The following is a 27,473-nucleotide window of genomic DNA, read 5'->3' as shown; positions in this document are numbered from 1 at the left end:
GCATATATAATGCAGGCGAGCAATAGAGTACTTACAGCTGGATGTTAGGTCGTCCTTCTCTTGCTCCCCCCGAGAGGCTCTGGAGCAGCAGGAGCTTCTGCCTGCCCCCGAGACCCTCTACCCAGCCCCGTCCCCCAGTTCCGCCACCCGCTCCCTCCGCCTTGCTGCCTCGGCGCTCTTTGCTCCCCCGAGGCCTCTCCTGGGGACCCCTCGGCTCCCGGCCCAGCTCCTGGCTCCTCTCCTCTCTTCTCCTCTCCTGCCGGCTGTGGGCTCCCGACTGCTTGGCCCATTCGGGTGCTCGGTTCCGGTTCCAAGGTCCAGCGGTGGCCAGACTCGCCCGGCACACTAGGTAGCAAGTCCCCCACCCCCTTTCTCTCTGCCGCAGTCCCCCATCCTCTCCTGGATATGTAGTGAAACCTGATTGTGCGGCTGCCATCCTGATTTTTCTGACACCCCAGCACTTCCTGTGATGCCATTAATGGTCATTAAAGAATGCAAGTTTTCAAATGCAGAATTTTTTTTTCATTTTTTATTCATATTTTATTGATTTCATTTATATAAAACATCTTGTATTTATGGCTTATTTTTGGAAGCTGTGGGGGCAGGGTGTGTTTTGTGGGAGTAGGGGAAGGAAGGGCAATGAAAATGAGCATCCTTCCATGCGAGTCCATCTACCTCGAAGTGTAGCTAAAAAGACAGACGAGTCACTTGACTGTTCTCTCATCTAAGTCATTGATGAAGATATTGAAGAGTCCTGAGCCTAAGACGGAACATTGTGGTACCCCACTGCTTACTTCTCTCCATGTGATGTAGTGTAGTGAGAGAGAGAAAAAGAAAGAGGGGGGAGAGAGGGAGAGAAAGAGAGAGAAAAGAGAGGGAGAGAGGGAGGGAGAGAGAGAGAAAAAAAGGGGGAGAGGAGAGAGGGAGAAAGAGAGGGAGAGAGAGAAAGAGAGAGGGGGGAAAGAGGGAGAGGGAGAGGAAAGAGAGAGAGAGAGAGGAAAGAGGGAGAGGAAAGAGAAAGAGAGAGAGGAAACAGAGAAAGAGACAGAGAGAGAGAGAGAGAGAGAGAGAGAGAACTCATGCACAGCAGCCTCTATTTTATTTTTAATTAAACCCTTCAAACAAGCTCCGCCCCTCATGCTTGTGCACGTGCGCTTGCAAGTTTTGCTGCTCCCAGTGTTTTTTGGGGAAACGGGTCCAAGTGGCTCTTTGAGTGTTTAACGTTTCAGACCCCTGGCTTAGGCCATCATTTTGCAGGATTTCGAGGTATACTGAGAAAATGCCATTTTGGTTTTCAGAACATCAAAGAAGCAGCTAGGAAGATACGTATCTGCTGAATCAGGTTTGTCCTGTTGAAAGATAAATCATCAGATCCAGTCCAAGCTGGGAATAAATAAAATGGAGGCTGTTTGGAAAGAAGATTCTTGTTTATTTACTTACCCAAAACTTCAGTGACACAGCATGTTTCTGGGTGGCTGACAAAATGGAGCTGGGAATGGTGGGCTTTTATACCTTCTTTGGGCTTTGTATTTGAGGTTCTTCCTGTCCCTGTGCAATGTACTTACACCTGGCTTGAGTGTGCCCTTTTGGGGTTTTTTAAAGGTGGTGGGTTAATCCTATTATGTCCTAAAGGTCACGTTCCTGTCCTTCATCTCTTCATTTGGAGGCTCCTTTCAAGTAGGAAGGCCTGAATCCAGTCCGCAAATCCCACGGGAGCCCTCTTCTCCGTTCCATCATCCCGCAGCTGTGTTGATTGCAGTTCCAAGAACTCCCGTGGATGAGATGCCCATAGGTCAGAAGCATCCCCGATGATGTAATCAAAGCTCTGCTGAGAATCCTTGGAGTTGTAATTGAACCTGTCTGAAATTGCCAAGCTGAAGAAAGCCATCCCCAGGACAGATTCAAGACACCAGACCCCCTCCTGAAGATCAACACTGTGTTTGCACCCAGAAGCTCTTTCCCCTCTGTCCTTCTCCCACTTCCTATCTCTTTCCTCAATTCCCAGGAAAGAAGAAGAATCCGGTGCAATGAGTCATCCTGATTTGCGGCCTCCCACTTGTGGGCCTTCTCCTGCATTTGCTACTCTGGACAAGCAGGTAGCCACTCCCAAGAAACCTTCAACCTTCCACAAAATGTCAAAAATGAAGACGTGGCTCAAGATTTCTTAACATCCATCTTGAAATAGTCAGCTAACAATCACTGCCCCAAAGACAGGAATAGAGCAGTCCATGGAGTGTGGGCGATGGGGAGGTCCTGCCCTTCTGATCTGGCCAGCTTCTCAGCTCATGGTCCAGCCAGCTGGGCGCAGGGCCAATGGCTCACCGGTCTCTGACCGACGTGCCGGTTCCATCTGCCCATAGAAGGCAGGAAAGGAGTCACAAAAAGGGACAATTTTACAAAAGGATCATCATCGTCGTCGTCATCATTACCAAGAAAGCCAGACCAGCTTCAGTTCCCAGAGAGGCTCCAGGCCCCTCGCAAAGTCTGTTGCATGAGGAAGCTTTTTGACGAAGGAGCACAGACTTGGCCGACTCTTCCTTAGCGCTCTTGTGCCAAGGAAGCCCCTGGGAGTCATAGAGACCCCCAATCTTGCCCACCTCCCCCTCCCTGCCTCCCTCCCACCATCCACAGGGAGCTTGGATTCCCCAAAGTGACAACCTCCTTAGCGGAGCTGTTTTCACACCATTTGTCTGTTGTCTCAGCACAATTCTGGATTTCCAGAAAGCTGGCAAGGGGCTCCCGGGAATTAAAACCCACCAGCAAGAGCAAACGGAGTCCCACATCCAAAAGAAAGAACAGGGAATGTGGCTCCAGGTCTGCTCTGGGACGGAGCACAGAAAGCTCAGCTATTCTGCAGCGACACCACGGAGGGAGGACAGAAGTGCTGATGGAGCTGCAGAGAGTCAGCAACGTAAAATGAGACCTCTGTCGGCCGTTGAAAATGCTAGTGGCACTGAAAAAAGGGATTTATGACCAGTCCTCACAGTTACAACCATTGCAAAATTCCCAGTCACATGATCAAAAGGTGGGCACTTGGCAGCCAGCTTGTATTTGTCACGGTTGCAGTCTTTGGCTCATGTGATCTCAATCTGAAACTTTCCCAACTGGCTTCCAACAAACTAAGTCAATGGGAAAAGCCGGATTCCCTTAATGAAACGAACCCCAAACTCGGGATTCATTTCGCAACTGCAGCGATTTCCTTAACAACGGTAGCTCTGACTCACAGAAGGACCTGCTTGATTCGCCGAGGAACGGCGGGCTTGTATCATGGCCATAAGTCAAGGACTCCCTGCATCCCTCGGGTTCCCTAGGTGGATCCCTTGCAGTAGTGCAGTCGCTGTAAGTAACAGAGTGTCTCAGACATTGGCGGTCACTCTGCAGATCCCAGAGGAATTCAAGTAGGGCCGCCCTCCATGGGGGGAGATGAGCCCCCTGAATTGGGCGGCTGCACCCAGGCGGTTTTCCTGTGAGGGATACAGCTTGGCCACTTTCTCTCTCTCTCTCTCTTGTTTTATTTTTTATTACTTTAAGGCATAAAATGCAAAAAGACACAAGACAAGAGTAGGAAGAATTGGGGAGGAAAAAAGGGAGGGAAAAGGGGAAAAGAGAAAGAAAAGGCGTTAACTTCCAACTCCCTTTGCAAACTAACCCCGGCATTTCCTAGTGGTCTCCCATCCCTGCTTTAATCCAAGTCTGCTTAAGCTTTTCCAGATCAGTCCACTGCTACATCCTTAAGGCAGTCCTCGACTTACAGCCAGAATTGGAACCAGTATTGCCATTGCTAAGCTAGGTGGTCCTTAAGCGAGTTGTCCTCAGATTTACGGTGTTTTTGACATGATCGTTAAACGAATCACGGTAGTTGTTTAGTGAATCAGGCAGTCATTAAGCAAGTGCAGTTTTGCCCATTGCTGTCACTTGTCGTAACTCCAAGCCGATGTCCCTGCACCCAAGTCATGAGCGTGTGACCCTGGGGTTGCTGCTACAGTCATATGTGTGAGGACCCGTGATACATCACACTTTTCAGTGCCATTGGAACTTGGAACAGTCCCAAAAGCAAAGGCTATAAAATGAGGACTATTATGGGGTACTTGGTTAGGGACTGTACAACATTTAATCTTTTTGTTTCTTTAGCCACATTTTCATAACATCTTTTTAAGCTGAATAACATCTAATCCTTATGTGTATTTCCCTTTGACTCCAATTGACATGGACACAAAAACCTGGATTCTCTGGATCTCTAATGCTAGATTTCAGATGCAAGGGACAACGTTTTAATTTGGACTTTACCCCCAAAACAAGGGCCAACATCTGTGGCTTCCCAGCTCTCCAGACAATGGACAGTTGTCCATTCAGGTGAAAGGTCTGGTGGATGAGGATTCAGGGCTCACTTGCAAAAGCCCCTGAAGAGCCGGCCAATCCATGAATAAGCCAGGCCCTCCAGTGAAGGCAGCCAGTTGGTGATTATTTTTCAACTCTCAGCTTGGCTTGTGACATCAGGGGCTCCTCCTAACCTCATTGGCTGGAGATTGCCATGACAACCTCCAGCATCCTTGGTAGTTTGGACCACAGGGCTGGAAAGCTCTGTTCCAAATCCCTGGAAAGTGACTGGATTGGATGGCTGGCAGTGTGGGCACAGTGAGGACCTCCCTCATTTGGACGTGTCAGAAGGAAGAGACAGTTCCCGTTAAGGCAGAATTAGGGGGCAAGACTAGAAAAGTGGGGTTCAATCCTGGATCACAGTGGTGCTGATACCTGCCGTGTTAGCAGCCTCCGTACTTGTGGCCAAACTGCCAATCCACCATCTCAAAGGTACATGTCTCCAGAAAGGGGCTGGGACTGGCTGGCTGGGGGGAGGGGGCAGCAATGTGATTTAGGAAAAAATGGGCTTCAAGATGTCCCAGTTCAAGATAGGCATTGAGACCACCAAGCTGGAAACTGACCGGGCTCAAAGATTTGGGGAAATTAAGCTAAAAAGGGACTCCTTTGGCTAGATATGGTTATTTCCCGAACATACTCGGCCTGGTGATAGATTTACTTATTTATTTATTATTTTTATTACTGAGATTTATTACTGACCTTTATTGTTTCCCTAAATAGCTCAAGGCAATGAACATACCGAAGACTCCTTCGTCCCTACAACAACAAGCTTGTGAGGTAGGCTAAGACTGAGAGAGGGAGACTGGCTCAAGGTCACCCAGCAGACTGTCGTGCCTTGGATGGCCCTGGTCAGTACTTGGAGCGGAGGCTTCTTTCCTAATTCACCTCCTACGGTCACCAGAAGCAACCTAGTAGGGCCAGCGATGGCCAAACTGATCGATTGCTGATGCCGACTCCTTTGCACTCTTTTGAGATGTGATTTGACTTGAACAGGAGTCAGAATCAAATGGGAACTTGGGACAGTTAGAAGGGAGGTCATGATCGATGCATTATGTCCATGTTTCCCAAAAAGGGCCACTTTAAGGCCAGTTAGCAAAATGGCCCCTGAACGGAGGAAGGATGTGACTGTGTCTCTCCATTTCTTCAGACAGGTCAGCAACAGGGAAGAAAAGGCCCTACAGTGAATATCCCTGGGCTATCTCTCAGTGGCCAGTGATGGTTAAGCAGTCAAGAGATGCCTTTGACCTTCAGACCCAGGAATTCAAGAGACAAACGATGGATGAAAGAGCAGCACAGTTGCCTCAAGAAGACGGTCGATCAACTAAAGAGCACAACAAAAAAGTGGCAGAAAACTGCTGGACAAAAGAGAAAGGTTGGAGCGTGCCACCACCATGATCCCTCAGCGAGGACTAAAGATCAAATATTTGGTGAAACACACTGAAGAACTGCACAAAGAACGCTGCAGGTCAGCAGCCAAGCGGCCTTTCTCAAATATGAGAAGGCTGCCTTAGAACCTTTGAGAAGAGGTCTCGAAGAAGTCTGGAACCTTCTTAAGAACTTAAGAAGCACCTCTAAAGTCTGCAGCATGAATAGGTTGAGACGGACCAAAGTTACTATGCGGAGAAAAGCCACTCCAGCCAACTGATGCAGAAAGTCAGTCCTCTTCAGCAGAATGTGAGGGAAAATAAGAAGAAGCAAGTCAACAATCTACAGCAGCAACAGCAGCCGCCGCAGAGCTATGCTTCCCAGGCCACAGTTGGAGACCTGTGGAAAGCTGAGGAGGACAACGGAGAAGGACTGAACCATGTCAAAATGACGATGCAAGAATTACAGCTGCAGACGAGGTGTTTCGAGAAAGACAGTGAAGATCTCCACAGGGAGGTCCCCAGCCAATTGACCTTCTTCAGAAATGGTTTTTGTACTCCTAAGCGACCAGCACATGGGACAACTCGCTGACCCTCTCTCCCCATAGCTGGAATGGAGGAACGGTGGCCTTTTACCCTTTCGAGAAAGAAAAGGAATTCTTCCCCTCCCTTCCCCTGACTTGCCACTTAATGTGCCGGGGAGCCAGGTGACCCCCCCACCAGCTGAAGCAACAGCTTCACCCTCTCCCTCCCAGTCACTGATTTTTCTGACACCCCAGCACTTCCCGGGCGAGTCCCTGATGCCATTAATGGTCATTAAGCAAGTGCAGTTTTGCCCATTGCTGTCACTTGTCGTAACTCCAAGCCGATCGCCCTGCACCCAAGTCATGAGCGTGTGACCCTGGGGTTGCTGCTACAGTCATATGTGCAAGGACCCATGATACATCACACTTTTCAGTGCCATTGGAACTTTGAACGGTCCCAAAAGGAAAGGCTATAAAACTAGGACTATTGCAGGGTACTTGTTTAGGGACTGTACAAGATTTAATCTTTTTGTTTCTTTAGCCACATTTTCATAACATCTTTTTAAGCTGAATAACATCTAATCCTTATGTGTATTTCCCTTTGACTCCATTTGACATGGATAGAAAAACCTGGATTCTCTGGATCTCTAATGCTAGATTTCAGATGCAAGGGACAACGTTTTAATTTGGACTTTACCCCCAAAACAAGGGGCAACATCTGTGGCTTCCCAGCTCTCCGGACAATGGACAGTTGTCCATTCAGGTGGAGGAGCTCTGGTGGATGAGGATTCAGGGCTCACTTGCAAAAGCCCCTGAAGAGCCGGCCAATCAGTGAATAAGCCAGGCCCTCCAGTGAAGGCAGCCAGTTGGTGATTATTTTTCAACTCTCCAGAAAGGGGCTGGGACTGGCTGGCTGGCTATCTAGAGAAAAAATGGGCTTCAAGATGTCCCAGTTCAAGATAGGCATTGAGACCACCAAGCTGGAAACTGACCGGGCTCAAAGATTTGGGGAAATTAAGCTAAAAAGGGACTCCTTTGGCTAGATATGGTTATTTCCCGAACACACTCGGCCTGGTGATAGATTTATCTATATTTATTTATTATTTTTATTACTGAGATTTATTACTGACCTTTATTGTTTCCCTAAATAGCTCAAGGCAGTGAACATACCGAAGACTCCTTCGTCCCTACAACAACAAGCTTGTGAGGTAGGCTAAGACTGAGAGAGGGAGACTGGCTCAAGGTCACCCAGCAGACTGTCGTGCCTTGGATGGCCCTGGTCAGTACTTGGAGCGGAGGCTTCTTTCCTAATTCGCCTCCTACGGTCACCAGAAGCAACCTAGTAGGGCCAGAGATGGCCAAACTGATCGATTGCTGATGCCGACTCCTTTGCACTCTTTTGAGAGGTGATTTGTCTTGAAAAGGAGTCAGAATCAAATGGGAACTTGGGACAGTTAGAAGGGAGATCATGATCGATGCATTATGTCCATGTTTCCCAAAATGGGCCACTTTAAGGCCGGTTAGCAAAATGGCCCCTGAACGGAGGGAGGATGTGACTGTGTCTCTCCATTTCTTCAGACAGGTCAGCAACAGGGAAGAAAAGGCCCTACAGTGAATATCCCTGGGCTATCTCTCAGTGGCCAGTGATGGTTAAGCAGTCAAGAGATGCCTTTGACCTTCAGACCCAGGAATTCAAGAGACAAACGACAGATGAAAGAGCACCACACTTGCCTCAAGAAGATGGTCGATCAACTAAAGAGCACAACAAAAAAGTGGCAGAAAACTGCTGGACAAAAGAGAAAGGTTGGAGCGTGCCACCACCACGATCCCTCAGCGAGGGCTAAAGATCAAATATTTGGTGAAACACACTGAAGAACTGCACAAAGAACGCTGCAGGTCAGCAGCCAAGCGGCCTTTCTCAAATATGAGAAGGCTGCCTTAGAACCTTTGAGAAGAGGTCTCGAGGAAGTCTGGAACCTTCTTAAGAACTGAAGAAGCACCTCTAAAGTCTGCAGCATTTACAGGTTGAGACGGACCAAAGTTACTACGTGGAGAAAAGCCACTCCAGCCAACTGATGCAGAAAGTCAGTCCTCTTCAGCAGAATTTGAGGGAAAAAAAGAAGCAAGTCAACAATCTACAGCAGCAATAGCAGCCGCCGCAGAGCTATGCTTCCCAGGCCACAGTTGGAGACCTGTGGAAAGCCGAGGAGGACAACGGAGAAGGACTGAACCATGTCAAAATGACGATGCAAGAATTACAGCTGCAGACCAGGTGTTTCGAGAAAGACAGTGAAGATCTCCACAGGGAGGTCCCCAGCCAAGTGGCCTTCTTCAGAAATGGTTTTGGCGCTCCTAAGCGACCAGCACATGGGACAACTCGCTGACCCTCTCTCCCCATAGCTGGAATGGAGGAACGGTGGCCTTTTACCCTTTCACTCCCTTCCCCTCCCTTCCCCTGACTTGCCACTTAGTGTGCCGGGGAGCCAGGCGAGCCCCCCCCCCTACCAGCTGAAGCAACACCTTCACCCTCGCCCTCCCAATCACTGCAGGGCTGTCAGCTGAGCTGAACACCTCACAGCCACCGAGCATCAGGGCCTCAGAGGGCTGGGGAATCCCAGGGCTCCGAGCCAAAAAGGAGCCTGGAGGTGAACTTGGTAGGGTGAGTCCACAGGCTCCTCTCCAAGCCTCAGAGTTCCAGCTGAGGATGAGGGCCACCAGGGACAGGGTGAGGGCTCTGCGGTGGGCAGAGCAGAAAGTCTGGCCAGAACAGGATCTGGAACCCACAACCGAGTGGCTGAATGAGCCGAGCAGCTGGCATCCCAGCAGCCCACAGGAGAGGAGCAGAGAGGAGAACAGCTAGAAGCCGAACTGGGAGCCGAGGGGTCCGCAGGAGACGCCACGAGGCAGCAGAGACCCCCGGAGGCCGCAAGGCTGACGGAGCTGGTGGCAGAGCTGGAAGACAGGGCTGGGCTGAGGGTCTCGGGGGCAGGCAGACATTCCTGCTGCTCCAGAGCCTGCAAGAGAGTGGCAACAGAAGGGAGAAGCCGGGGGTGGTCAGTGGCCTGTGGGTGGTCAAGTAGTCTTAGGGGTGGTAGAACATAAGAGATTGATTCATAGGGCTGGAAGGGACTTTGGAGGTCTTCTACTCCAACCGTCTGCTCAAGGCAGGAACTTTCTGCCATCCCAGTCAAATGGTTTGCTTGTCCATTTTTGAAAACTTCCAGTGATGGAGCACTCACAACTTCTTACTGTCTCAAAATTTCTCCTGACTTCTTGGTTGGGTCTCCCTTTCAACGTCCACCCTTGTCTTTTTTCCTGCTCTGCAGTTCTTAAGTCACTCCCTGTCCTTTGAGACAGACCCTAACAGTGTGGAAGACTGCTGTTGTGTCTGCCCGATCCTTATCATCTTCGATAGGTTACACATAGCGAACTCCCTGAACCGTTCATGAAACGATTTAGCCTCCAGCTCTTAAATCATCTTTGTTGCTCTTCTCTTCAAACTTTCTGCAGTCTCAGCAACATTTTCTATCCCACCAGTGTGATATAATGCGGTACCAGCACTTCTGGCGATCTTGAAACTGCCCCTCTTTTATTGCTGCCTAAGACTGCTTTGGCCTATGTTGACATCTGCAGCACACATCTGGCTGATCCTTAAGTGGTTTTCCTCTAGATCCGTCTCACAGTTATCCCTGCTGAGCCAGGTACCGCCCATTCTGTGCCTGTGCAATTGATTTTCCTGCCTAAGGAAGAACTGTACTTTTCTCACCAATGAACTGCATCCTGTTCAGGTCTGTCAAGATCCTCTTAGATGTTGAGCCTATCTTCCAACAATCTTGATGTCCTCTGCACATTTGATGAGTTCCCCTTCTATCCCCTCATCTAGATCATTGATGAAGATGTGGAAGAGATCTAGGCCGAAGGCAGATCCCTGAGGTACCCCACTGAATGCTTCCCTTCTTGTAGATGTAGCGGTAGCTCCATTAAGGAATAAACACTGGGTGCGGCTGGTCAGCCCCCTGAGGACCCATCTGAAGGTGATACTGGTGGATGTCCATTTCTAGGTGCTCGAAATCCTCCACTTGATTCTCTATTCCAGGATTTTCCCAGGAATTGATGTCAAGCTCTTTTTCCAGTTCTCTGAGAGCTCCCCTGGGCTGCAGGAGCATTCAGAAATGACGTTTGGTGACACCAAAATTAGGTCGGCCAGCTCCTTTGGAAGCCTGGGAGGGTCGGCGTGATTTCTACCCATCCAGAGTGGATTGGTCCTCTTTGACTAATTTCGTGCCTATTTGGAATCGTATATAGATTCTATCTCTCTCGATGTTGCTGTTGATAGGCTGTTTTTTTTTCTTTTGCTGAAAAAGAGATGGAAAGGAGTTAAGCATTTCTGAATTCACCCTGCTGCCTGTCTCCTTCCTGCCTTCTGCTCCCATTAGTGGACCTATTGACTTTCTTGACTTTCTTCTTGTTCCTTACATAAAATTTTCCTTTATTATTTTTGGTCTTTGTTGCCAGTCTTTGCCCATTCCAGGCCTTTGCTATTCCGAGTCGGTCCTTGCAAATTCAGTCTACTCGCTGGTATTCTGCTTTACTTATGTGCCCCTCTTTCCATTTTTTTTCTACCTGACCATATTGTACTTCTCAGAGGGCTCTTTGAGCAACCATTCTGGTATCTCATGATATCTTTAATTTTTCTGTGTCTTATTGTTTTTGCTCGGTCCTTCATCGTTTCATTTTCCAGGGTTTTCTTTTAATCAAAATGGACATATATAATACGTTACAGGTGTAGAGTTTAGCTATCTATTAGGGCTTGTTAAGGCACTTGAGCTATGTTTTAACCAAACAAGCTTTTTAAAAAGTGGAAACATATAATAAAGGAGAGAAATATCGGCATATATAGGGGGGTTTAGGATTTTTTTTTCATTTCATACCTTAGATATTATATATGCAGTAGACATATATAATGCATTACAAAAATAGTATAGTTATTGAAGATTTGTTTTAGTCTTTTTTTTAAAGTGGACATATGCATTGAAAATACAGTGTAGGAATATATTAGGGCATTTTTAGTATCTCAAGGTTTGTTCTAAATAAATGTATTTCTCAAATTGTGAACATATAGGGTGCAGGAGAAAAGTGGGGTATTAGGGCTTTTTGAGTTACTGGAGGTGTGTTGTAACAGAATGTTTTTTTAACGTTGGCATATATAATGCAGGCGAGCAATAGAGTACTTACAGCTGGATGTTAGGTCGTCCTTCTCTTGCTCCCCCCGAGAGGCTCTGGAGCAGCAGGAGCTTCTGCCTGCCCCCGAGACCCTCTACCCAGCCCCGTCCCCCAGTTCCGCCACCCGCTCCCTCCGCCTTGCTGCCTCGGCGCTCTCTGCTCCCCCGAGGCCTCTCCTGGGGACCCCTCGGCTCCCGGCCCAGCTCCTGGCTCCTCTCCTCTCTTCTCCTCTCCTGCCGGCTGTGGGCTCCCGACTGCTCGGCCCATGCGGCTGCTCGGTTCCAGTTCCAAGGTCCAGCGGTGGCCAGACTAGCCTGGCACACTAGGTAGCAAGTCCCCCACCCCCTCCCGCTCTGCCCCAGTCCCCCATCCTCTCCTGGATATGTAGTGAAACCTGATTGTGCGGCTGCCATCCTGATTTTTCTGCCACCCCAGCACTTCCTGGGCGAGTCCCTGCTGCCATTAATGGTCATTAAGCAAGTGCCATTTTGCCCATTGCTGTCACTTGCCGTAACTCCAAGCCGATCGCCCTGCACCCAAGTCATGAGCGTGCAACCCTGGAGATGCTGCTACAGTCATATGTGCGAGGACCCGTGATACATCACACTTTTCAGTGCCATTGGAAGTGTAGGCACAGCGAGGATCTCCCTCGTTTGGATGTGTCAGAAGAAAGAGACAGTTCCCATTGAGGCAGAATTAGGGGGCGAGACTAGAAATGTGGGGCTCAATCCCGGATCACAGCGGTGCTGATACCTGCCGTGTTAGCAGCCTCCGTTCCTGTGGACAAACTGCCAATCCACCATCTCAAAGGTACATGTCTCCAGAAAGGGGCTGGGACTGGCTGGCTGGGGGGAGGGGCCAGCAATGTGATCTAGAGAAAAATGGGTTTCAAGATGTCCCAGTTCAAGATAGGCATTGAGACCACAAAGCTGGAAACTGACCGGGCTCAAAGATTTGGGGAAATTAAGCTAAAAAGGGACTCCTTTGGCTAGATATGGTTATATCTCGAACACACTCGGCCTGGTGATAGATTTACTTATTTTTTATTATTTTTATTACTGAGATTTATTACTGACCTTTATTGTTTCCCTAAATAGCTCAAGGCAGTGAACGTACCGAAGACTCCTTCGTCCCTACAACAACAAGCTTGTGAGGTAGGCTAAGACTGAGAGAGGGAGACTGGCTCAAGGTCACGCAGCAGACTGTCGTGCCTTGGATGGCCCTGGTCAGTACTTGGAGCGGAGGCTTCTTTCCTAATTCGCTTCTTACGGTCACCAGAAGCAACCTAGTAGGGCCAGAGATGGCCAAACTGATCGATTGCTGATGCCGACTCCTTTGCACTCTTTTGAGAGGTGATTTGTCTTGAAAAGGAGTCAGAATCAAATGGGAACTTGGGACAGTTAGAAGGGAGGTCATGATCAATGCATTATGTCCATGTTTCCCAAAATGGGCCACTTTAAGGCCGGTTAGCAAAATGGCCCCTGAACGGAGGAAGGATGTGACTGTGTCTCTCCATTTCTTCAGACAGGTCAGCAACAGGGAGGAAACGGCCCTAAAGTGAATATCCCTGGGCTATCTCTCAACGGCCAGTGATGGTCTCCATCTCCAGGTTAAGCAGCCGAGAGATGCCTTTGACCTTCAGACCCAGGAATTCAAGAGACAAACAATGGATGAAAGAGCAGCACAGTTGCCTCAAGAAGACGGTCGATCAACTAAAGAGCACAACAAAAAAGTGGCAGAAAACTGCTGGACAAAAGAGAAAGGTTGGAGCGTGCCACCACCATGATCCCTCAGCGAGGGCTAAAGATCAAATATTTGGTGAAACACACTGAAGAACTGCACAAAGAACGCTGCAGGTCAGCAGCCAAGCGGCCTTTCTCAAATATGAGAAGGCTGCCTTAGAACCTTTGAGAAGCGGTCTCGAAGAAGTCTGGAACCTTCTTAAGAACTGAAGAAGCACCTCTAAAGTCTGCAGCATGAACAGGTTGAGACGGACCAAAGTTACTACGTGGAGAAAAGCCACTCCAGCCAACTGATGCCGAAAGTCAGTCCTCTTCAGCAGAATGTGAGGGGAAAAAAGAAGCAAGTCAACAATCTACAGCAGCAACAGCAGCCGCCGCAGAGCTATGCTTCCCAGGCCACTGTTGGAGACCTGTGGAAAGCCGAGGAGGACAACGGAGAAGGACTGAACCATGTCAAAATGACGATGCAAGAATTACAGCTGCAGACGAGGTGTTTCGAGAAAGACAGTGAAGATCTCCACAGGGAGGTCCCCAGCCAAGTGGCCTTCTTCAGAAATGGTTTTGGCGCTCCTAAGCGACCAGCACATGGGACAACTCGCTGACCCTCTCTCCCCATAGCTGGAATGGAGGAACGGTGGCCTTTTACCCTTTCGAGAAAGAAAAGGAATCCCTTCCCCTCCCTTCCCCTGACTTGCCACTTAGTGTGCCGGGGAGCCAGGCGAGCCCCCCCCCTACCAGCTGAAGCAACACCTTCACCCTCGCCCTCCCAATCACTGCAGGGCTGTCAGCTGAGCTGAACACCTCACAGCCACCGAGCATCAGGGCCTCCGAGGGCTGGGGAATCCCAGGGCTCCGAGCCAAAAAGGAGCCTGGAGGTGAACTTGGTAGGGTGAGTCCACAGGCTCCTCTCCAAGCCTCAGAGTTCCAGCTGAGGATGAGGGCCACCAGGGACAGGGTGAGGGCTCTGCGGTGGGCAGAGCAGAAAGTCTGGCCAGAACAGGATCTGGAACCCAGAACCGAGTGGCTGAATGAGCCGAGCAGCTGGCATCCCAGCAGCCCACAGGAGAGGAGCAGAGAGGAGAACAGCTAGAAGCCGAACTGGGAGCCGAGGGGTCCGCAGGAGACGCCACGAGGCAGCAGAGACCCCCGGAGGCCGCAAGGCTGACGGAGCTGGTGGCAGAGCTGGAAGACAGGGCTGGGCTGAGGGTCTCGGGGGCAGGCAGACATTCCTGCTGCTCCAGAGCCTGCAAGAGAGTGGCAACAGAAGGGAGAAGCCGGGGGTGGTCAGTGGCCTGTGGGTGGTCAAGTAGTCTTAGGGGTGGTAGAACATAAGAGATTGATTCATAGGGCTGGAAGGGACTTTGGAGGTCTTCTACTCCAACCGTCTGCTCAAGGCAGGAACTTTCTGCCATCCCAGTCAAATGGTTTGCTTCTCCATTTTTGAAAACTTCCAGTGATGGAGCACTCACAACTTCTTACTGTCTCAAAATTTCTCCTGACTTCTTGGTTGGGTCTCCCTTTCAACGTCCACCCTTGTCTTTTTTCCTGCTCTGCAGTTCTTAAGTCACTCCCTGTCCTTTGAGACAGACCCTAACAGTGTGGAAGACTGCTGTTGTGTCTGCCCGATCCTTATCCTCTTTGATAGGCTACACATAGCGAACTCCCTGAACCGTTCATGAAACGATTTAGCCTCCAGCTCTTAAATCATCTTTGTTGCTCTTCTCTTCAAACTTTCTGCAGTCTCAGCAACATTTTCTATCCCACCAGTGTGATATAATGCGGTACCAGCACTTCTGGCGATCTTGAAACTGCCCCTCTTTTATTGCTGCCTAAGACTGCATTGGCCTATGTTGACATCTGCAGCACACATCTGGCTGATCCTTAAGTGGTTTTCCTCTAGATCCATCTCACAGTTATCCCTGCTGAGCCAGGTACCGCCCATTCTGTGCCTGTGCAATTGATTTTCCTGCCTAAGGAAGAACTGTACTTTTCTCACCAATGAACTGCATCTTGTTAGATGGGCCCAATGTTCACGTCTGTCAAGATCCTCCTGGATATTGAGCCTATCTTCCAACAATCTTGATGTCCTCTGCACATTTGATGAGTTCCCCTTCTATCCCCTCATCTAGATCATTGATGAAGATGTGGAAGAGTCCTAGGCCGAAGGCAGATCCCTGAGCTACCCCACTGAATGCTTCGCTCCATGTAGATGTACCGGTAGCTCCATTAAGGAATAAACACTGGGTGCGGCTGGTCAGCCCCCTGAGGACCCACAACTTGATTCTCTATTCCAGGATTTTCCCAGGAATTGATGTCAAGCTCTTTTTCCAGTTCTCTGAGAGCTCCCCTGGGCTGCAGGAGCATTCAGAAATGACGTTTGGTGACCCCAAAATTAGGTCTGCCAGCTCCTTTGGAAGCCTGGGAGGGTTGGTGTCATTTCTACCCATCCAGAGTGGATTGGTCCTCTTTGACTAATTTCGTGCCTATTTGGAATCGTATATAGATTCTATCTCTCTCGATGTTGCTGTTGATAGGCTGTTTTTTTTTCTTTTGCTGAAAAAGAGATGGAAAGGAGTTAAGCATTTCTGAATTCACCCTGCTGCCTGTCTCCTTCCTGCCTTCTGCTCCCATTAGTGGACCTATTGACTTTCTTGACTTTCTTCTTGTTCCTTACATAAAATTTTCCTTTATTATTTTTGGCCTTTGTTGCCAGTCTTTGCCCATTCCAGGCCTTTGCTATTCCGAGTCCGTCCTTGCAAATTCAGTCTACTCGCTGGTATTCTGCTTTACTTATGTGCCCCTCTTTCCATTTTTTTTCTACCTGACCATATTGTCCCTCTTCTTCTCAGAGGGCTCTTTGAGCAACCATGCTGGTATTGCATGATATCTTTAATTTTTCCGTGTCGTATTGTTTTTGCTCGGTCCTTCATCGTTTCATTTTCCCAGGTTTCTTTTAATCAAAATGGACATATATAATACATTACAGGTGTAGAGTTTAGCTATCTATTAGGGCTTGTTAAGGCACTTGAGCTATGTTTTAACCAAACAAGCTTTTTAAAAAGTGGAGACATATAATTAAGGAGAGAAATATCGGCATATATAGGGGGGTTTAGGATTGTTTTTTCATTTCATACTTTAGATATGATACATGCAGTAGACATATATAATGCATTACAAACATAGTATAGTTATTGAAGATTTGTTTTAGTCTTTTTTTTAAAGTGGACATATGCATTGAAAATACAGTGTAGGAATATATTAGGGCATTTTTAGTATCTCGAGGTTTGTTCTAAATAAATGTATTTCTCAAACTGTGAACATATAGGGTGCAGGAGAAAAGTGGGGTATTGGGGCTTTTTGAGTTACTGGAGGTGTGTTGTAACAGAATGTTTTTTTAACGTTGGCATATATAATGCAGGCGAGCAATAGAGTACTTACAGCTGGATGTTAGGTCGTCCTTCTCTTGCTCCCCCCGAGAGGCTCTGGAGCAGCAGGAGCTTCTGCCTGCCCCCGAGACCCTCTACCCAGCCCCGTCCCCCAGTTCCGCCACCCGCTCCCTCCGCCTTGCTGCCTCGGCGCTCTCTGCTCCCCCGAGGCCTCTCCTGGGGACCCCTCGGCTCCCGGCCCAGCTCCTGGCTCCTCTCCTCTCTTCTCCTCTCCTGCGGGCTGTGGGCTCCCGACTGCTCGGCCCATGCGGCTGCTCGGTTCCGGTTCCCAGGTCCAGCGGTGGCCAGACTAGCCTGGCACACTAGGTAGCAAGTCCCCCACCCCCTCCCTCTCTGCCCCCGTCCCCCATCCTCTCCTGGATATGTAGTGAAACCTGATTGTGCGGCTGCCATCCTGATTTTGCTGACACCCCAGCACTTCCTGGGCGAGTCCCTGCTGCCATTAATGGTCATTAAGCAAGTGCAGTTTTGCCCATTGCTGTCACTTGCCGTAACTCCAAGCGGATCGCCCTGCACCCAAGTCATGAGCGTGCAACCCTGGAGATGCTGCTACAGTCATATGTGCGAGGACCCGTGATACATCACACTTTTCAGTGCCATTGGAAGTGTAGGCACAGCGAGGATCTCCCTCGTTTGGATGTGTCAGAAGAAAGAGACAGTTCCCATTAAGGCAGAATTAGGGGGCGAGACTAGAAATGTGGGGCTCAATCCCGGATCACAGCGGTGCTGATACCTGCCGTGTTAGCAGCCTCCGTTCCTGTGGACAAACTGCCAATCCACCATCTCAAAGGTACATGTCTCCAGAAAGGGGCTGGGACTGGCTGTCTGGCTATCTAGAGAAAAAATGGGCTTCAAGATGTCCCAGTTCAAGATAGGCATTGAGACCACCAAGCTGGAAACTGACCGGGCTCAAAGATTTGGGGAAATTAAGCTAAAAAGGGACTCCTTTGGCTAGATATGGTTATTTCACCTACAGACTCGGCCTGGTGATAGATTTACTTATTTATTTATTATTTTTATTACTGAGATTTATTACTGACCTTTATTGTTTCCCTAAATAGCTCAAGGCAGTGAACATACCGAAGACTCCTTCGTCCCTACAACAACAAGCTTGTGAGGTAGGCTAAGACTGAGAGAGGGAGACTGGCTCAAGGTCACCCAGCAGACTGTCGTGCCTTGGATGGCCCTGGTCAGTACTTGGAGCGGAGGCTTCTTTCCTAATTCGCTTCTTACGGTCACCAGAAGCAACCTAGTAGGGCCAGAGATGGCCAAACTGATCGATTGCTGATGCCGACTCCTTTGCACTCTTTTGAGAGGTGATTTGTCTTGAAAAGGAGTCAGAATCAAATGGGAACTTGGGACAGTTAGAAGGGAGGTCATGATCGATGCATTATGTCCATGTTTCCCAAAATGGGCCACTTTAAGGCCAGTTAGCAAAATGGCCCCTGAACGGAGGGAGGATGTGACTGTGTCTCTCCATTTCTTCAGACAGGTCAGCAACAGGGAAGAAACGGCCCTAAAGTGAATATCCCTGGGCTATCTCTCTGTGGCCAGTGATGGTTAAGCAGTCAAGAGATGCCTTTGACCTTCAGACCCAGGAATTCAAGAGACAAACAATGGATGAAAGAGCAGCACACTTGCCTCAAGAAGATGGTCGATCAACTAAAGAGCACAACAAAAAAGTGGCAGAAAACTGCTGGACAAAAGAGAAAGGTTGGAGCGTGCCACCACCATGATCCCTCAGCGAGGGCTAAAGATCAAATATTTGGTGAAACACACTGAAGAACTGCACAAAGAACGCTGCAGGTCAGCAGCCAAGCGGCCTTTCTCAAATATGAGAAGGCTGCCTTAGAACCTTTGAGAAGAGGTCTCGAAGAAGTCTGGAATCTTCTTAAGAACTTAAGAAGCACCTCTATAGTCTGCAGCATGAACAGGTTGAGACGGGCCAAAGTTACTATGTGGAGAAAAGCCACTCCAGCCAACTGATGCAGAAAGTCAGTCCTCTTCAGCAGAATTTGAGGGAAAAAAAGAAGCAAGTCAACAATCTACAGCAGCAACAGCAGCCGCCGCAGAGCTATGCTTCCCAGGCCACTGTTGGAGACCTGTGGAAAGCCGAGGAGGACAACGGAGAAGGACTGAACCATGTCAAAATGACGATGCAAGAATTACAGCTGCAGACCAGGTGTTTCGAGAAAGACAGTGAAGATCTCCACAGGGAGGTCCCCAGCCAAGTGGCCTTCTTCAGAAATGGTTTTGGCGCTCCTAAGCGACCAGCACATGGGACAACTCGCTGACCCTCTCTCCCCATAGCTGGAATGGAGGAACGGTGGCCTTTTACCCTTTCACTCCCTTCCCCTCCCTTCCCCTGACTTGCCACTTAGTGTGCCGGGGAGCCAGGCGAGCCCCCCCCCCTACCAGCTGAAGCAACACCTTCACCCTCGCCCTCCCAATCACTGCAGGGCTGTCAGCTGAGCTGAACACCTCACAGCCACCGAGCATCAGGGCCTGAGAGGGCTGGGGAATCCCAGGGCTCCGAGCCAAAAAGGAGCCTGGAGGTGAACTTGGTAGGGTGAGTCCACAGGCTCCTCTCCAAGCCTCAGAGTTCCAGCTGAGGATGAGGGCCACCAGGGACAGGGTGAGGGCTCTGCGGTGGGCAGAGCAGAAAGTCTGGCCAGAACAGGATCTGGAACCCAGAACCGAGTGGCTGAATGAGCCGAGCAGCTGGCATCCCAGCAGCCCACAGGAGAGGAGCAGAGAGGAGAACAGCTAGAAGCCGAACTGGGAGCCGAGGGGTCCGCAGGAGACGCCACGAGGCAGCAGAGACCCCCGGAGGCCGCAAGGCTGACGGAGCTGGTGGCAGAGCTGGAAGACAGGGCTGGGCTGAGGGTCTCGGGGGCAGGCAGACATTCCTGCTGCTCCAGAGCCTGCAAGAGAGTGGCAACAGAAGGGAGAAGCCGGGGGTGGTCAGTGGCCTGTGGGTGGTCAAGTAGTCTTAGGGGTGGTAGAACATAAGAGATTGATTCATAGGGCTGGAAGGGACTTTGGAGGTCTTCTACTCTAACCGTCTGCTCAAGGCAGGAACTTTCTGCCATCCCAGTCAAATGGTTTGCTTGTCCATTTTTGAAAACTTCCAGTGATGGAGCACTCACAACTTCTTACTGTCTCAAAATTTCTCCTGACTTCTTGGTTGGGTCTCCCTTTCAACGTCCACCCTTGGCTTTTTTCCTGCTCTGCAGTTCTTAAGTCACTCCCTGTCCTTTGAGACAGACCCTAACAGTCTGGAAGACTGCTGTTGTGTCTGCCCGATCCTTATCCTCTTCGATAGGTTACACATAGCGAACTCCCTGAACCGTTCATGAAATGATTTAGCCTCCAGCTCTTAAATCATCTTTGTTGCTCTTCTCTTCACACTTTCTGCAGTCTCAACAATGTTTTCTATCGGGCTGACCAGAGTTGGATACAGTATTCCAAGGTGGTCTCACCAGTGCGATATAAAGCGGTAGCAGCACTTCTGGCCATCTTGAAACTGCCCCTCTTTTATTGCTGCCTAAGACTGCATTGGCCTATGTTGACACCTGCAGCACACATCTGGCTGATCCTTCAGTGGTTTTCCTCTAGATCCGTCTCACAATTATCCCTGCTGAGCCATTCTGTGCCTGTGCAATTGATTTTCCTGCCTAAGGAAGAACTGTACTTTTCTCACCAATGAACTGCATCTTGTTAGATGGGCCCAATGTTCAAGTCTGTCAAGATCCTCCTGGATATTGAGCCTATCTTCCAACAATCTTGATGTCCTCTGCACATTTGATGAGTTCCCCTTCTATCCCCTCATCTAGATCATTGATGAAGATGTGGAAGAGTCCTAGGCCGAAGGCAGATCCCTGAGGTACCCCACTGAATGCTTCCCTTCTTGTAGATGTACCGGTAGCTCCATTAAGGAATAAATGCTGGGTGCGGCTGGTCAGCCCCCTGAGGACCCACCACTTGATTCTCTATTCCAGGATTTTCCCAGGAATTGATGTCAAGCTCTTTTTCCAGTTCTCTGAGAGCTCCCCTGGGCTGCAGGAGCATTCAGAAATGACGTTTGGTGACACCAAAATTAGGTCTGCCAGCTCCTTTGGAAGCCTGGGAGGGTTGGTGTCATTTCTACCCATCCAGAGTGGATTGGTCCTCTTTGACTAATTTCGTGCCTATTTGGAATCGTATATAGATTCTATCTCTCTCGATGTTGCTGTTGATAGGCTGATTTTTTTTCTTTTGCTGAAAAAGAGATGGAAAGGAGTTAAGCATTTCTGAATTCACCCTGCTGCCTGTCTCCTTCCTGCCTTCTGCTCCCATCAGTGGACCTATTGACTTTCTTGACTTTCTTCTTGTTCCTTACATAAAATTTTCCTTTATTATTTTTGGCCTTTGTTGCCAGTCTTTGCCCATTCCAGGCCTTTGCTATTCCGAGTCCGTCCTTGCAGATTCAGTCTACTCGCTGGTATTCTGCTTTACTTATGTGCCCCTCTTTCCATTTTTTTTCTACATGGCCTAATTGTCCCTCTTCTTCTCAGAGGGCTCTTTGAGCAACCATGCTGGTATTGCATGATATCTTTAATTTTTCCGTGTCGTATTGTTTTTGCTCGGTCTTTCATCGTTTCATTTTCCCGGTTTTTTTTTACTCAAAATGGACATATATAATACATTACAGGTGTAGAGTTTAGCTATCTATTAGGGCTTGTTAAGTCACTTGAGCTATGTTTTAACCAAACAAGCTTTTTAAAAAGTGGAGACATATAATTAAGGAGAGAAATATCGGCATATATAGGGGGGTTTAGGATTGTTTTTTCATTTCATACTTTAGATATGATACATGCAGTAGACATATATAATGCATTACAAACATAGTATAATTATTGAAGATTTGTTTTAGTCTTTTTTTTAAAGTGGACATATGCATTGAAAATACAGTGTAGGAATATATTAGGGCATTTTTAGTATCTCAAGGTTTGTTCTAAATAAATGTATTTCTCAAACTGTGAACATATAGGGTGCAGGAGAAAAGTGGGGTATTAGGGCTTTTTGAGTTACTGGAGGTGTGTTGTAACAGAATGTTTTTTTAACGTTGGGATATATAATGCAGGCGAGCAATAGAGTACTTACAGCTGGATGTTAGGTCGTCCTTCTCTTGCTCCCCCCGAGAGGCTCTGGAGCAGCAGGAGCTTCTGCCTGCCCCCGAGACCCTCTACCCAGCCCCGTCCCCCAGTTCCGCCACCCGCTCCCTCCGCCTTGCTGCCTCGGCGCTCTCTGCTCCCCCGAGGCCTCTCCTGGGGACCCCTCGGCTCCCGGCCCAGCTCCTGGCTCCTCTCCTCTCTTCTCCTCTCCTGCCGGCTGTGGGCTCCCGACTGCTCGGCCCATGCGGCTGCTCGGTTCCAGTTCCAAGGTCCAGCGGTGGCCAGACTAGCCTGGCACACTAGGTAGCAAGTCCCCCACCCCCTCCCGCTCTGCCCCAGTCCCCCATCCTCTCCTGGATATGTAGTGAAACCTGATTGTGCGGCTGCCATCCTGATTTTGCTGACACCCCAGCACTTCCTGGGCGAGTCCCTGCTGCCATTAATGGTCATTAAGCAAGTGCCGTTTTGCCCATTGCTGTCACTTGCCGTAACTCCAAGCCGATCGCCCTGCACCCAAGTCTTGAGCGTGCAACCCTGGAGATGCTGCTACAGTCATATGTGCGAGGACCCGTGATACATCACACTTTTCAGTACCATTGGAAGTGTAGGCACAGCGAGTATCTCCCTCGTTTGGATGTGTCAGAAGAAAGAGACAGTTCCCATTAAGGCAGAATTAGGGGGCAAGACTAGAAATGTGGGGCTCAATCCCGGATCACAGTGGTGCTGATACCTGCCGTGTTAGCAGCCTCCGTTCCTGTGGACAAACTGCCAATCCACCATCTCAAAGGTACATGTCTCCAGAAAGGGGCTGGGACTGGCTGGCTGGGGGGAGGGGGCAGCAATGTTATCTAGAGAAAAAACGGGCTTCAAGATGTCCCAGTTCAAGATAGGCATTGAGACCACCAAGCTGGAAACTGACCGGGCTCAAAGATTTGGGGAAATTAAGCTAAAAAGGGACTCCTTTGGCTAGATATGGTTATTTCACCTACAGATTCGGCCTGGTGATAGATTTACTTATTTATTTATAATTTTTTTTACTGAGATTTATTACTGACCTTTATTGTTTCCCTAAATAGCTCAAGGCAGTGAACATACCGAAGACTCCTTCGTCCCTACAACAACAAGCTTGTGAGGTAGGCTAAGACTGAGAGAGGGAGACTGGCTCAAGGTCACCCAGCAGACTGTTGTGCCTTGGATGGCCCTGGTCAGTACTTGGAGCGGAGGCTTCTTTCCTAATTCGCTTCTTACGGTCACCAGAAGCAACCTAGTAGGGCCAGAGATGGCCAAACTGATCGATTGCTGATGCCGACTCCTTTGCACTCTTTTGAGAGGTGATTTGTCTTGAAAAGAAGTCAGAATCAAATGGGAACTTGGGACAGTTAGAAGGGAGGTCATGATCGATGCATTATGTCCATGTTTCCCAAAAAGGGCCACTTTAAGGCCAGTTAGCAAAATGGCCCCTGAACGGAGGGAGGATGTGACTGTGTCTCTCCATTTCTTCAGACAGGTCAGCAACAGGGAAGAAACGGCCCTAAAGTGAATATCCCTGGGCTATCTCTCTGTGGCCAGTGATGGTTAAGCAGTCAAGAGATGCCTTTGACCTTCAGACCCAGGAATTCAAGAGACAAACAATGGATGAAAGAGCAGCACACTTGCCTCAAGAAGACCGTCGATCAACTAAAGAGCACAACAAAAAAGTGGCAGAAAACTGCTGGACAAAAGAGAAAGGTTGGAGCGTGCCACCACCATGATCCCTCAGCGAGGGCTAAAGATCAAATATTTGGTGAAACACACTGAAGAACTGCACAAAGAACGCTGCAGGTCAGCAGCCAAGCGGCCTTTCTCAAATATGAGAAGGCTGCCTTAGAACCTTTGAGAAGAGGTCTCGAAGAAGTCTGGAACCTTCTTAAGAACTGAAGAAGCACCTCTAAAGTCTGCAGCATGAACAGGTTGAGACGGGCCAAAGTTACTATGTGGAGAAAAGCCACTCCAGCCAACTGATGCAGAAAGTCAGTCCTCTTCAGCAGAATTTGAGGGAAAAAAAGAAGCAAGTCAACAATCTACAGCAGCAACAGCAGCCGCCGCAGAGCTATGCTTCCCAGGCCACAGTTGGAGACCTGTGGAAAGCCGAGGAGGACAACGGAGAAGGACTGAACCATGTCAAAATGACAATGCAAGAATTACAGCTGCAGACCAGGTGTTTCGAGAAAGACAGTGAAGATCTCCACAGGGAGGTCCCCAGCCAAGTGGCCTTCTTCAGAAATGGTTTTGGCGCTCCTAAGCGACCAGCACATGGGACAACTCGCTGACCCTCTCTCCCCATAGCTGGAATGGAGGAACGCTAGCCTTTTACCCTTTCACTCCCTTCCCCTCCCTTCCCCTGACTTGCCACTTAGTGTGCCGGGGAGCCAGGCGAGCCCCCCCCCTACCAGCTGAAGCAACACCTTCACCCTCGCCCTCCCAATCACTGCAGGGCTGTCAGCTGAGCTGAACACCTCACAGCCACCGAGCATCAGGGCCTGAGAGGGCTGGGGAATCCCAGGGCTCCGAGCCAAAAAGGAGCCTGGAGGTGAACTTGGTAGGGTGAGTCCACAGGCTCCTCTCCAAGCCTCAGAGTTCCAGCTGAGGATGAGGGCCACCAGGGACAGGGTGAGGGCTCTGCGGTGGGCAGAGCAGAAAGTCTGGCCAGAACAGGATCTGGAACCCAGAACCGAGTGGCTGAATGAGCCGAGCAGCTGGCATCCCAGCAGCCCACAGGAGAGGAGCAGAGAGGAGAACAGCTAGAAGCCGAACTGGGAGCCGAGGGGTCCGCAGGAGACGCCACGAGGCAGCAGAGACCCCCGGAGGCCGCAAGGCTGACGGAGCTGGTGGCAGAGCTGGAAGACAGGGCTGGGCTGAGGGTCTCGGGGGCAGGCAGACATTCCTGCTGCTCCAGAGCCTGCAAGAGAGTGGCAACAGAAGGGAGAAGCCGGGGGTGGTCAGTGGCCTGTGGGTGGTCAAGTAGTCTTAGGGGTGGTAGAACATAAGAGATTGATTCATAGGGCTGGAAGGGACTTTGGAGGTCTTCTACTCCAACCGTCTGCTCAAGGCAGGAACTTTCTGCCATCCCAGTCAAATGGTTTGCTTCTCCATTTTTGAAAACTTCCAGTGATGGAGCACTCACAACTTCTTACTGTCTGAAAATTTCTCCTGACTTCTTGGTTGGGTCTCCCTTTCAACGTCCACCCTTGTCTTTTTTCCTGCTCTGCAGTTCTTAAGTCACTCCCTGTCCTTTGAGACAGACCCTAACAGTGTGGAAGACTGCTGTTGTGTCTGCCCGATCCTTATCATCTTCGATAAGTTACACATAGCGAACTCCCTGAACCGTTCATGAAACGATTTAGCCTCCAGCTCTTAAATCATCTTTGTTGCTCTTCTCTTCAAACTTTCTGCAGTCTCAACAATGTTTTCTATCGGGCTGACCAGAATTGGATACAATATTCCAAGGTGGTCTCACCAGTGCGATATAAAGCAGTACCAGCACTTCTGGCGATCTTGAAACTGCCCCTCTTTTATTGCTGCCTAAGACTGCATTGGCCTGTGTTGACAGCTGCAGCACACATCTGGCTGATCCTTAAGTGGTTTTCCTCTAGATCCGTCTCACAGTTATCCCTGCTGAGCCAGGTACCGCCCATTCTGTGCCTGTGCAATTGATTTTCCTGCCTAAGGAAGAACTGTACTTTTCTCACCAATGAACTGCATCCTGTTCAGGTCTGTCAAGATCCTCTTAGATGTTGAGCCTATCTTCCAACAATCTTGATGTCCTCTGCACATTTGGTGAGTTCTCCTTCTATCCCCTCATCTAGATCATTGATGAAGATGTGGAAGAGATCTAGGCCGAAGGCAGATCCCTGAGGTACCCCACAGAATGCTTCCCTTCTTGTAGATGTAGCGGTAGCTCCATTAAGGAATAAACACTGGGTGCGGCTGGTCAGCCCCCTGAGGATCCACCACTTGATTCTCTATTCCAGGATTTTCCCAGGAATTGATGTCAAGCTCTTTTTCCAGTTCTCTGAGAGCTCCCCTGGGCTGCAGGAGCATTCAGAAATTATATTTGGTGACCCCAAAATTAGGTCTGCCAGCTCCTTTGGATGCCTGGGTGGCAAACCATCTGGTCGGCGTGATTTCTACCCATCCAGAGTGGATTGGTCCTCTTTGACTAATTTCGTGCCTATTTGGAATTGTACATAGATTCTATCTCCCTCGGTGTTGCTGTTGATAGGCTGTTTTTTTTTCTTTTGCTGAAAAAGAGATGGAAAGGAGTTAAGCATTTCTGAATTCACCCTGCTGCCTGTCTCCTTCCTGCCTTCTGCTCCCATTAGTGGACCTATTGACTTTCTTGACTTTCTTCTTGTTCCTTACGTAAAATTTTCCTTTATTATTTTTGGCCTTTGTTGCCAGTCTTTGCCCATTCCAGGCCTTTGCTATTCCGAGTCGGTCCTTGCAAATTCAGTCTACTCGCTGGTATTCTGCTTTACTTATGTGCCCCTCTTTCCATTTTTTTTCTACCTGACCATATTGTACTTCTCGGAGGGCTCTTTGAGCAACCATGCTGGTATCTCATGATATCTTTAATTTTTCTGTGTCTTATTGTTTTTGCTCGGTCCTTCATCGTTTCATTTTCCAGGGTTTTCTTTTAATCAAAATGGACATATATATAATACGTTACAGGTGTAGAGTTTAGCTATCTATTAGGGCTTGTTAAGGCACTTGAGCTATGTTTTAACCAAACAAGCTTTTTAAAAAGTGGAGACATATAATAAAGGAGAGAAATATCGGCATATATAGGGGGGTTTAGGATTTTTTTTTCATTTCATACTTTAGATATTATATATGCAGTAGAGATATATAATGCATTACAAAAGTAGTATAGTTATTGAAGATTTGTTTTAGTCTTTTTTTTAAAGTGGACATATGCATTGAAAATAGAGTGTAGGAATATATTAGGGCATTTTTAGTATCTCGAGGTTTGTTCTAAATAAATGTATTTCTCAAATTGTGAACATATAGGGTGCAGGAGAAAAGTGGGGTATTAGGGCTTTTTGAGTTACTGGAGGTGTGTTGTAGCAGAATGTTTTTTTAACGTTGGCATATATAATGCAGGCGAGCAATAGAGTACTTACAGCTGGATGTTAGGTCGTCCTTCTCTTGCTCCCCCCGAGAGGCTCTGGAGCAGCAGGAGCTTCTGCCTGCCCCCGAGACCCTCTACCCAGCCCCGTCCCCCAGTTCCGCCACCCGCTCCCTCCGCCTTGCTGCCTCGGCGCTCTCTGCTCCCCCGAGGCCTCTCCTGGGGACCCCTCGGCTCCCGGCCCAGCTCCTGGCTCCTCTCCTCTCTTCTCCTCTCCTGCCGGCTGTGGGCTCCCGACTGCTTGGCCCATTCGGGTGCTCGGTTCCGGTTCCAGCCGTGGCCAGACTCGCCCGGCAAACTAGGTATCAAGTCCCCCACCCCCTTTCTATCTGCCACCGTCCCCCATCCTCTCCTGGATATGTAGTGAAACCTGATTGTGCGGCTGCCAGCGGCTGCCATCCTGATTTTTCTGACACCCCAGCACTTCCTGTAATGCCATTAATGGTCATTAAAGAATGCAAGTTTTCAAATGCA

General features: G+C 49.1%; 2 long non-coding RNA genes across 2 annotated transcripts; both read left to right on the top strand.

The window, feature by feature from the left end:
• The first annotated feature begins 3,786 nt into the window (after positions 1-3,786).
• On the top strand, positions 3,787-13,884 carry LOC120299061. Its single transcript, XR_005554319.1, has 3 exons — positions 3,787-4,809; positions 12,586-12,642; positions 13,013-13,884. It is a non-coding gene; the product is annotated as an uncharacterized LOC120299061 (long non-coding RNA).
• A 2,742-nt stretch (positions 13,885-16,626) lies between these two features.
• On the top strand, positions 16,627-27,473 carry LOC120299060. The gene is made up of 5 exons (XR_005554318.1): positions 16,627-17,466; positions 17,738-17,794; positions 18,165-22,619; positions 22,909-22,965; positions 23,336-27,473. It is a non-coding gene; the product is annotated as an uncharacterized LOC120299060 (long non-coding RNA).

Source organism: Crotalus tigris, unplaced genomic scaffold, assembly GCF_016545835.1.
Source record: "Crotalus tigris isolate CLP2741 ecotype Arizona unplaced genomic scaffold, ASM1654583v1 scf7180000024222.51462, whole genome shotgun sequence".
NCBI classification, from domain to species: Eukaryota; Metazoa; Chordata; class Lepidosauria; order Squamata; family Viperidae; genus Crotalus; species Crotalus tigris.
The sequence above is the reverse complement of the archived record's forward strand: the minus strand, read 5'-3'. Positions and strand labels throughout refer to the sequence as shown.